This window comes from Rhipicephalus microplus, chromosome 7, assembly GCF_043290135.1.
Source record: "Rhipicephalus microplus isolate Deutch F79 chromosome 7, USDA_Rmic, whole genome shotgun sequence".
Classification (NCBI taxonomy): domain Eukaryota; kingdom Metazoa; phylum Arthropoda; class Arachnida; order Ixodida; family Ixodidae; genus Rhipicephalus; species Rhipicephalus microplus.
Genome location: NC_134706.1, coordinates 151,055,411 through 151,065,705, shown reverse-complemented (window position 1 = coordinate 151,065,705; position 10,295 = coordinate 151,055,411). Strand labels below are relative to the sequence as shown.

Here is a 10,295-nt window from a genome sequence, read left to right as displayed (position 1 = left end):
TAAGAGCCAAGCGCAAACTTTTCATTTGATCATGTGTGGTGATAGACAGGAAGCGCTTATTGCAAGACTGATCAGCCTGTAATTAACTGAATGAAGTACAATGCACTGTTCAATCCAACACCACATAGGCATCTTTGCTACAGCAAAGCCATGTGTCATTGATTCATGCACTAGATGGGACAATGCACTTGTAACAAAAAAGATGAAAAAAGAAAATAAAGGAAAAAAAGAAGAAAAGGGGAGATGCAAAGTAGGAGCAGTGTAGCAAACTACTTTGACTTTGCCTCCCCCTTTTCTTTCTTTTTTTTCCTTTTTTTGCTTCTCTTATCCCCAACCTCCGACAGGAGAACACTTTGTATCATCGCAACCTAACTTGAAAGGAAGCAAGGGCTGCACTCTTCTGCGTCATAGGTTTTTTTTCAGACAAACATTTCCAACAGGCACACACGCCTACACCAAAAGATGATGTCATTACTAACCCCATATAAACTAACACGCTAAGGATGACATGGTGACTTCTAAAAAATAGGTCCTCCTATCGCAACATTGGCCAGCCTGTCTGAAGCACTTCTGCTGTTCACCCTGATTACCTGACTAGATGCTTCTATCTGTCAACTCGCATCTTCATTTTGGATAACACTAAGACGAGCCTACATTGATGAATACGCACGAAAGTTTAGTGATGTATCATTCATCAGATTAAGCAACTGTGTTAAAAAATTATTGATAGCTTGCTTCCTGGCTTTTTATACTAACAGGGCTTGAAGTAGCCTGAAACTGCGTAATGTCTTCTATGCACATCAACCAGATTGACAATGTAATGCACAACATGCTTAAGAATATTGCGAGAAACATGATACTGACAAAATGACCAGCCACCCAAAGTTCTTGCTGTACATGTTTATAATATGTTCATGTACACCCAAATGAGGTGCTTATCATACAAGCCGAAAAAACCTACAAGTAGGGCCTTGGGGCCTTCTGTAAGTAGACGTGTTGCATTTTTTCTGTAGAGGGCTTTACACCCATAAGTGAGGAACAAAACACTTGCACAATGAAGAATGTTGGCAGCTATCAGTTATAGAAAAAACTAATACAGCTAATCTTCCCCGACACAACTGTACATTTAGAGAGGCGACGAAGCTTCTGTCATTTGTGGCAGTAACTCCAACAGGACCAGTGCGAAAATTGGCACTACTTGGTTAGAAAAATGTCCAAACATGCCGGCCCGACTCCCTCTAGCCATCCCGGCTGAATCTGACACATGATTTCTTGACTGCTGGCTGGACAAAACAAAACCACTGACGCACTCGCAATACACAGCGTGAAGTTCCTCTGGAGTGGTTAACTTCGTGTTCTGCGATGAAAGAGCAGCACAGTGTCCTGATAAGGCACTCCTTGCAATGATTTTCAATGCCACACAGTGACTTTGCTGTTCCTGTCGAAGAGAGCTTGGGGAGCTTGGAGGGTGCTTGCTCTTTTCTGGGGGCTACTGCCACTCCTCGTTTTCTGTTCAAGGTCAACCTGCACAAAGTTGTAGACGAGGCTTTAGGAGTTGTATATAATGATATACAAATTTTTGCTGAACCCACATTTCCTCGTGGCACACTGAAGAACTTCTTATAAAACTTAAGGCCTCGCGTATGAAAACATTTACAATCGATCCGAAGATGCACTTGACTCTATAGGAGTAAGTTTGTTATGTAGTGTATATAAAGAAAGGTCACTCAGCACAACCACAAGTACAGTTGCACACGAAAACAACATTAGCTGGACGCTGTGGGCCGCTTTCATGGCATAGCTTAAGCTGACACTGATCGTTCAACGATACTAAAAATATGCAAAAATTGCCTGATCAATTTCAGGCAGTTCTGAAGGGTAGGGCATGAATCTATCGTTCTACTCATGAGCAGTGCACAAAATTCAACATCAGTACCAACCCATTCAGCTAAAAATTTCAATTAGGATTTCTTCATTAAAGAGAATAACAAGTCACCAGAATGTGTGATTGGAAGTGGAAATAAAAAAATGTGAATTGAACTTTATTCTTTTTGCAACTTGAGTGGCATTTCCTTTTAAGATTGCGCTTATAAAGCCTAAAAGTCAGTATGTCATGCAGCATGTTTGTTTACTGCAAATTATTTGATGCTTTAACATGCAAAAAGATTAGCGGTCAAAGTTACAGCATATATCCGTATTACCTGTGCCAACATTAATCTGTGCTGCCTACGCAGAGGAGCCAACCCTCAAAAGGCAGCACTGTCATCGTGGCAAACAGTGCGAAATATGTGCACTTCACATGCACATGAAATGCATGCTTTCGCAGCAAACTGCAATCACAAACATATAAAGCTGTTATGCTGACCTCCCACTTTTGCTGCCTGTGTTGTGTGACACTTCATAGCAGTAAGAGACCCGAAAATTCTTAAAATTTTCCAGCACTTTCTTTGTTACCATTAAATGTACTCATGAAAGCCATGTCCACAAAAAAAAAACAAGTCCCGAAATTTCTCTTCTTTCACTGCATGATTGTACGCTCAGACCCATAAGCTTTCTATTGCAGAAAAAAACAGCTACTATAAAAATTGATATTCGGTCCCATTAACTGCCTATTGCTTTAAGCGATGTTATTATGTTAACTGGGTGTCCTGTTTTACACGATCTGGTCTGCATGAACTCTTGAACCAGGCACCATATAGGTTGAAAGACACACACAGAGTTTGAGGCAAACCTGGTTTCCCGTGGAGCATCTTTTTACACTCTAACAACACATTTCAATCTAGTTAGTTGGTCAGAACGAGGTGAAAACAGCTCGCACTTGAAAAAGATGGGCAGAAGGAATGACTTCTGCACCCTGTGCTTCCTGTACATTCTCGTTGAGGGTGCAGTTTACACAATATCCTTGTGCGATCTCGCATTTATAACATCGCTCGCTGCATACTTTTTGTGGCATTAACGTGTGTTACGCCGTCATGTGTAGCTCATGTATTTATAAAAATAGAATTGAAGATATCTCGATTCAAAATTAACAAAGTGCATCCAGCACCGTGTCCTGTAGCCAATCTTTAGGCAAGTGGCAGAATGATTTATTCTTCAAAACATATCTTGTAATCACTACAAGAGCTAACTCGTACACTGGCACATTTTGTTCGTCTCTTCAGGTTTAAGGTACCGTATTTAGCAAACACCAGAAAATCTGCAACAAGAATAGAAGTGTTGTAATTGGGAAGAAAGAAAAGTAGAAGGAAAAAGATAACTTGCCCTGGACAGGCACCGAGCCTACGACCTTCGAATATCGTGTCTGATGCTCGATCAACTGAGCTACCATTGTGGCTATCCCTCTTCCATTTTGCACGGTATATATGTGCATTTAATCAGGGAAGAGTCAGTCAGCGCTGCCTGTTACCATTATGGCAAGTGTGGGACACCTTTTTTTGCCTACTGGCAATGGCATTACGAATACTTCCAATATCCCTATACTTCTTTGGCAGCATTATTCATCTGTTAGTTCTCAGAAAATCTGCTAGTCACAGGAGGTGGCAATGGTTCGCCCTCCCACCTAAATGCATGTACTTGAACACACGCACAACTGATCAAAAAAACAAGTCACACACCGCTAAGGTTACTGAGATTCAATGTTTCAGATTCATGAGTGGAGGAAACTATAAATTTAAGGGTTCGTTGTCTTTATTGAACACATCATAATGAGAACTAGCAGACAATGATGCCAAACAAACTATAGGTGATGTTATCAAAAATAACTTTAACAAAATTGTGAAAAGAAAAGTGAACGAAAACGTAACTTGGCGGCAAGTTACTAATGGGTTGACATTTTTTGACAATTGAATTGACATTACTTTTTATAACATTCCTATATTTTCGTGGGTAATTTTGTCAGGTAATTTTCATTATTAGAGTGGTGAGTAGGCTGACAAAGAAAGGATATGGCATTGATACTTCTTTTGAACACCTAATAGTTTGAGGACCTCAAAAGAGCGGAAGCTGCTTTGAGTAGACCAGAATATTTAGTTGGAGTGAAAGAAAAACGTACACACATTTTAACCAGGCTTTCTAACACATTTTGAGACATAAAAGTGTATGCTGCCAGTAATGTTAAGTACCATTATTTTTGTCACACTATGCACTGTCTTCGAATAACGCGTTCGATGCTCTAACCACTGAGCTACCACAACGGTCTGACTATGCACTGTAGCAGGTGTAGTTAGAGTGGTGATAGTTAAGCATTAATCAAGCCCACCACCAACTGCATTCACATCTATGGTCACGTATTTTAAAAATAAACCTGCTGTATAGTAAAAAAAATTTCAGAGCATTTATGATTTTATCCAAATCAAGTTATACCGACTGGGTAAGCAAACCATTTGCATCAAATCAAAAGGCATAAAGTGATTCATGTATTATAACTATGTGAACAATTTCAGCAATGCAGGGCAAAGTGACAACAGTTCTATTAAAAACCCCGCTCATTATAACATGCATGAAGAGCACCACACCAGAATATTTTATAGTGCATGTAATATCGAGACTACTAGACTGTCTATTGACCTTTTAGAAGAAGGGTATCGCCTTCACGTTCAAGGGGCAACCACTTAGCCTTTTCCTGAGCTTTTCAGTGAATAAATCCTGAATTTCAGATATCATTAGCATTGATTTACAGTGAACAGATTTTGCATACGCATTGAAACCTAGTTCTGTATGTAACTGCAATAAAGGGTGCCAAACCACATCCAATTAGTTTTTTAACATTTCAAGCAAATGTGTGCAACTACTTCAGATTAGTGTCCTGATCAACAATGACAACTGCAGCAGCACAACTAGCTATGGGTGCCCAAAAAGTAGCTAGAAACAATACCTTTACCTCTTTGAGCCTTTTGAAAGTGTTCAGCCCCTCAGTGCTCACCTTACAACATTTTTTTAAATACGTGTTTGTGTGGCCACTATTCTTGCTCCTTGCACAGTGAGGAGGAGCACATGGCAAGAAGAGACAAGAAAGAAGCATAGCTAAAAAAAGCGAAATAAGCGAGGACCTCTTTTGTATCGTCCAATGTGTGTAACATTACTAGTGCAACAACATATAGAAAAATTATCACGGCTATGCATACATTGCAGAGTCATACACAGCTGTAACACCACGACTAAATTTCAACCCTGTGTTGGTTTAGGATCCCTTTATAGTGGCAAGCTAAAGATATCTGCATTTGTTTGACAAATACTAAGATGCGGTGAAATGTGATATGATAATCTCATTTAGAATGCACGTCATATGGCTTCATTGTATATGTGGCCACAAGTAACTCTGGTCACAAAGCAATATGGTACAGCCTAAACAGACGTCGCCGACCACTCCAATCTGAACTTGCCTTTGCTACTTGCCGATTATCATCACAGCAAAAAATGAACAAATGAATCTGCTATAAATATGTGCAAGCTTATGCTAAGGACCAAGTATGAAGGGTGTTTTGTCATTATTGAGATCAGTTATTTGTTCAAGAACACTTGCTGTCAAACACAAATACATTGCTGTCGAAGCATCAAGACTCAAATATAAAGCAAATAGAAGTGTCTCTTTAAAAATTACAGGCCACAAGGTGCAGGATAAATATTTGATATACTTGGGATGTAAGGCACGCACAAGAGGTGCTACCATATACTTTTCCCTGTGTTGAAATCTGCTTGCTTTACTCACCCAACACATCTGTAAAGATGCCGTGAAAACACCAAGCAGCTGATGCAGCATGGTTGAACACATGTCCAGGGATTCCACCATTCATATTTGCTAAGCAGCCCTACAGCCTCCACAGTCCTGCAACCATTTGTAAGACAAATATGGTTCTACCCAAAGTTCTTGGCTTACAGAAACACATGCAAGACGCATAACCACTCTATAGGAAGTTTGCATGATAATGCGCTGGGTAGCAAAACAGATTCCAATATCAAGTAAGTATCCCGGCCTGCCGCTTCTTTCTTTCCGTTCTTAAATAATAATCAATCCATGGTTAATAATGTTCCCCAATGTGAAGTGTACTGGCAGTCCGGGGAAGAGTTGCAATGTATTTCAAACAAAATCCAATTCATGGCAAGTAAGCATGCAATAGCGTTTTGTCAGCTAATCAAGAAAACAGCATGAAGTTTAGCTAAAACCCATGTTTTTTATAAACATTATTCTATTTGATATAAAAGTTGTGAGCATTATGTGAAAGAACACGGATACATGTTTAATCAATGATTACTTATTATGTACTGATATGAATGCAACTAACTGAATGTGAAACGATAGTTTTTGCTTGAGCATTTCGAGTTATGAACACTATCACACTTGCCAGCTGCATCTTGTCCAAAACAGCGGCAAGCTAGGCTAGTTTCTGTAGGTGAGCAGTAATGAACAGTGCAAAGTAACGAGAAACAGCAGTAAGAACAGTATGGGGCAAGCATAGACTGCCAACTGTATAATTTATTGCACAAGTACTACTACTACTACTACTACTACTACTACTACTGAGCTCACAAAAAAGGGAAAAAAAAAGTTCGCCTGAATATCAGTCAGACAACTCGTGTAAATGAAGGTCCAGTTGGAAATGAAGAAGTTACGAAATCAACAATGCCTGCTTTCTCTAACAGGATCCTCATTCACATGAAGTATGCAGCGATTGGCTCCTACCGAGGTACGTCACAGCATGATGTCACTGGCACACGTACAAGGTGTGGCTGGAAAAACGCTCCCGCTGGTGGCTCAGCCAGGTACAGTCGTGCGGTGTTTGGGGCAAGTTTTAATTTTTCAAAGCTTACACTTCACGTTACAATGTCGACACTAGCTGTAGTATGTGTCAGCAAACATCTAGCTGTGTGGCAAAATATTTGCCACGCTGTCTGTTTATATTGAAGAAGCGAACACACGTGGTGACCTGTGTGAGGAACAGCGGCACAGTCTTCAAAATTGTGCACTGTTGATTGCGGCATGTAGAGTGCATTGAAAGGTATTGAGAATATCGGTTCAACTGAGAATATTGTGCGTGATGTGTGCAGTGTCAATAACAGTGTGTCTTGTTTGCGAAGACGTTAGCACTCGTGGCAGGGACTGGTCGTTGAAAAAACTTGACTGGACATTTTAGTCAAGGTAAATATGCACTTGACGCGACCATCTGCGAGTGGGTACAGCTCAGTGTTTGCGCTGTGTGCAGAAAAATATTGCATGGTCACCGGGCTGGAAGATACCATTTGCTGAAGCTGCATGTATGAATCGCCCCGATGAGTACGCAAGCCCAATAAAGGAATAACTCGTTTTATCGAAGGCCTCATATGTCTTCATGTAATAAGCAGAGATTCTTGTTTAACATATACTCAGTACCTTTACCGCTCGATATTCATGAAGTGACAATGCACACTACAAGTTTGTGTGTTAGGTCCTAAGGGAGATGTGTCAATATGCAAATAAGTTGTAGGTGTCAGATGCAGAGATGTAACTGCACAAAAGATTACGTATGTATTAGGCTACAGGTTTAGAATCGCATACATATCAGTGGTCTATCAGGAACGTCACCAACAACTTCCTTGGCAACCAGCCCTTGCACAGAGGGAGGGAATGGCTGCCACGGTGCTAGAAGTGACATCACACTATTTGCAAATATCGAGAGGTTTTTTACTTAGGCAACATTTTGCACAATACATTTTTTAGATGCAAGACTGTACTCGTCCCACATTGATCATACTGATGTCTTTTGTTCTTACTTTGTGCTGTGAATTACTAGGCATTTAGTCATCATGATCTTTAAAAGCTAATTTCAGTGTTCTCTCTCATATTGCTGACAACTGTGTCGTTGCATAAATTGGACAAAAAAGCAACACAGAAAGGCTGTCATAATAAATACACCAACATGTGTATTCTCCTGCAAACAAAAGTCGGCACTGGTCCTGTCATTACCCGCCTTCCTTCTCTCTTTGCCTTGCTTGTGCTGAAACAGCCAAACACCTGATGAGTTAGATGAGAAATATTAACGCATCAAACCTATAAGTGCTTGCATCAGCAATTACACAACAGCGTGATAACCGCACCCCTGCCACACAGCCGCGAAACTTATTTTGAACATGCTGGCAATGTATTATTTTATAAAAAGCAACTCTGGCAGATTACAAAATCTCACATTGTGCATCCAAGTTTTCTTCAAAGTCAGTCGTACAATGTAGGTGCTGGCCGGTACAATATTAGTTACAAGCAAAGGCGTCTTGCAGGTACACCTATAGATTGCACGAACACCTCTCTCTCGACATTAGACACACACATTATATCTTTTAACAAGCATACGCCACTGTTTAGGGGTAGAATAACGCTCTACTGTGAACGTATGCTTATCAACCCACTTAGGCGGTTGGCTAGGTGAATTGAGCCAAGTTACAAATCGTATCGCCCGCGAACGTGAAGAAAATGCTGCTTTGCATCAAATGACGCCGCAGGCTTCGTTTAATCAACAACGTAGCAAGCGCCGTGTGCATCCTCCTCACTACATTGCACTGATGAAAAAATCGATCACCATACACATGTATGTTGCCGCAGTTGTCGCGAATCAGCTCCAGTAAGGCCGCGCCGATGCGCCATGGCTCTGTTGGCGTTAGCGTTTTCAAAGCGAATCGGCAACCGCACTCGCAAAGGCGCGTAAGGTTGCCGTTTCACGACGCCTCGTTCGAGTGCGGCAACACACACTTGCACTGAGTGGCATACTTAGTCTGCATAAAAAAGCATCCCCCTTACCTTTAGTTTCTTTCACACTGTCCTGAGGGAAGCGACCACAGGCGTCAGCCGTCAACTCGGAGTCCTTCGAGCGCCCGCACAACCCACCGATTCCTTGGACGACTCGCACTTGATCCGCACTCGAACAACCGCGGGAATAGGGCGCAATCTTAGCACATCACACGAACGAGGAACGGCGCTTCCTTGCGTAAATTTAACATTTCGTGCTTTCGCATCGAAACGGCATGCCCACGGAAACAAAGAAGACAAACAACATGTGGATTTAGCTGTGAATGGATTTGACTTGGATATCTGTGTGAGGAAAATAAAAAAAAAAACATCTGTCGCTGCTATAACTGAAAAAAAAATGTTTGTTATCTGGCAAAATAACTTTAGTAGTGATAAACGAATATTCAAAATACAAGTTACAACTTATACATATTTTTGCAGGTCTTTGTTTTGCTTTCGTTCTAGCAGACGACAGCCTCCTACTGCTTCTACGACAGACGTAGTGCGGTTTTACGTTCGGTGCGTGTCGCCGACGCAAAGCTCTATAGTAGTCATATAAGAGTTATGAATTCTCATTGAATCATAGGATGACTAAAAAGCATTAACCTTTTGACATAGTGCAGTACGCAATCTTACAAGGCATGTCATTTCTTTGCTCTGAAGCAAATCAAAGCAAGCCGGCCGGCGCAATCAGCTGATGTCGCCGCTACGCGAGGCATGGTCGGGCGCAATAGCGTCGCACCCCGCGCTCGATTTGTCATCAAGCGATAGAGCTACTAAGTGGAATACAGCTAGATGCAGGGATTAATGGGGTATAACTCCAACTTCCTGTGGTGGCCGACTCAATCGCAAGAGAGCCCTGGGAAACAACCTTCAGCTGCTCAAGGTTGTGTGTGGGTGTAAAAATACTTGTTTTCATCCGCGACGGGGCGACAATCTATAGTTGAAAGACATGCGAAAAGCATGTGACGTATATGCAATCACAAAACATATGCACACAACAATAGATGCGATCGCATATCGTACATAAATACGCCAACACATAGCTTGTAAACAGCAAATTTATATATATATAACTGAAACGTGCACAGACTGTCCAGCGCAAACAGCTTAGCAAGCTAACGCACCCAGTTGACATATGCAAGAACAACTGAGTGGCGCAGGTTCGAATCTCGCCAAGTCTAATTTTTTTAGTTTTTTTTTCAATGTTTTTATGTACTGCTATCTTTTCTAATGCGTTAGGTACTAAACCGAAATAAAAGCAATATTGCGTTCAAGTACGTATAGGGACTGTGTTTTTGGCGCAACAGTTATTAGTATTTTTATTTTCATTATTAATTTTTTTATTTATTTATTATTATGACAAAATTAAGGACTACGGGGAACATTGGGTCTGCTTGATTGTGAAGCGACTCGAGAAGTGAGAAAACTCAAACCAAAAAATTTATTTGAGAAAAAACTGAGCATTTCACAGCCGGACCAGCTTCTTCAAGGGTAGGCCCTAGGTATGCGCGAGACTTGCTATATGGCTCATCTCAAGCTG

The 10,295-nt window shown here is 41.1% G+C and overlaps 1 long non-coding RNA gene across 1 annotated transcript; it reads right to left on the bottom strand.

Annotated features, from left to right (window-relative positions):
- Window positions 1–296: 296 nt before the first annotated feature.
- On the bottom strand, window positions 297–9,000 carry LOC142767104 (uncharacterized). The gene is made up of 3 exons (XR_012884754.1): window positions 8,765–9,000; window positions 5,708–5,824; window positions 297–1,524 (listed from the first exon to the last, which is right to left on the bottom strand). It is a non-coding gene; the product is annotated as an uncharacterized LOC142767104 (long non-coding RNA).
- Between the last annotated feature and the right edge of the window lie 1,295 nt (window positions 9,001–10,295).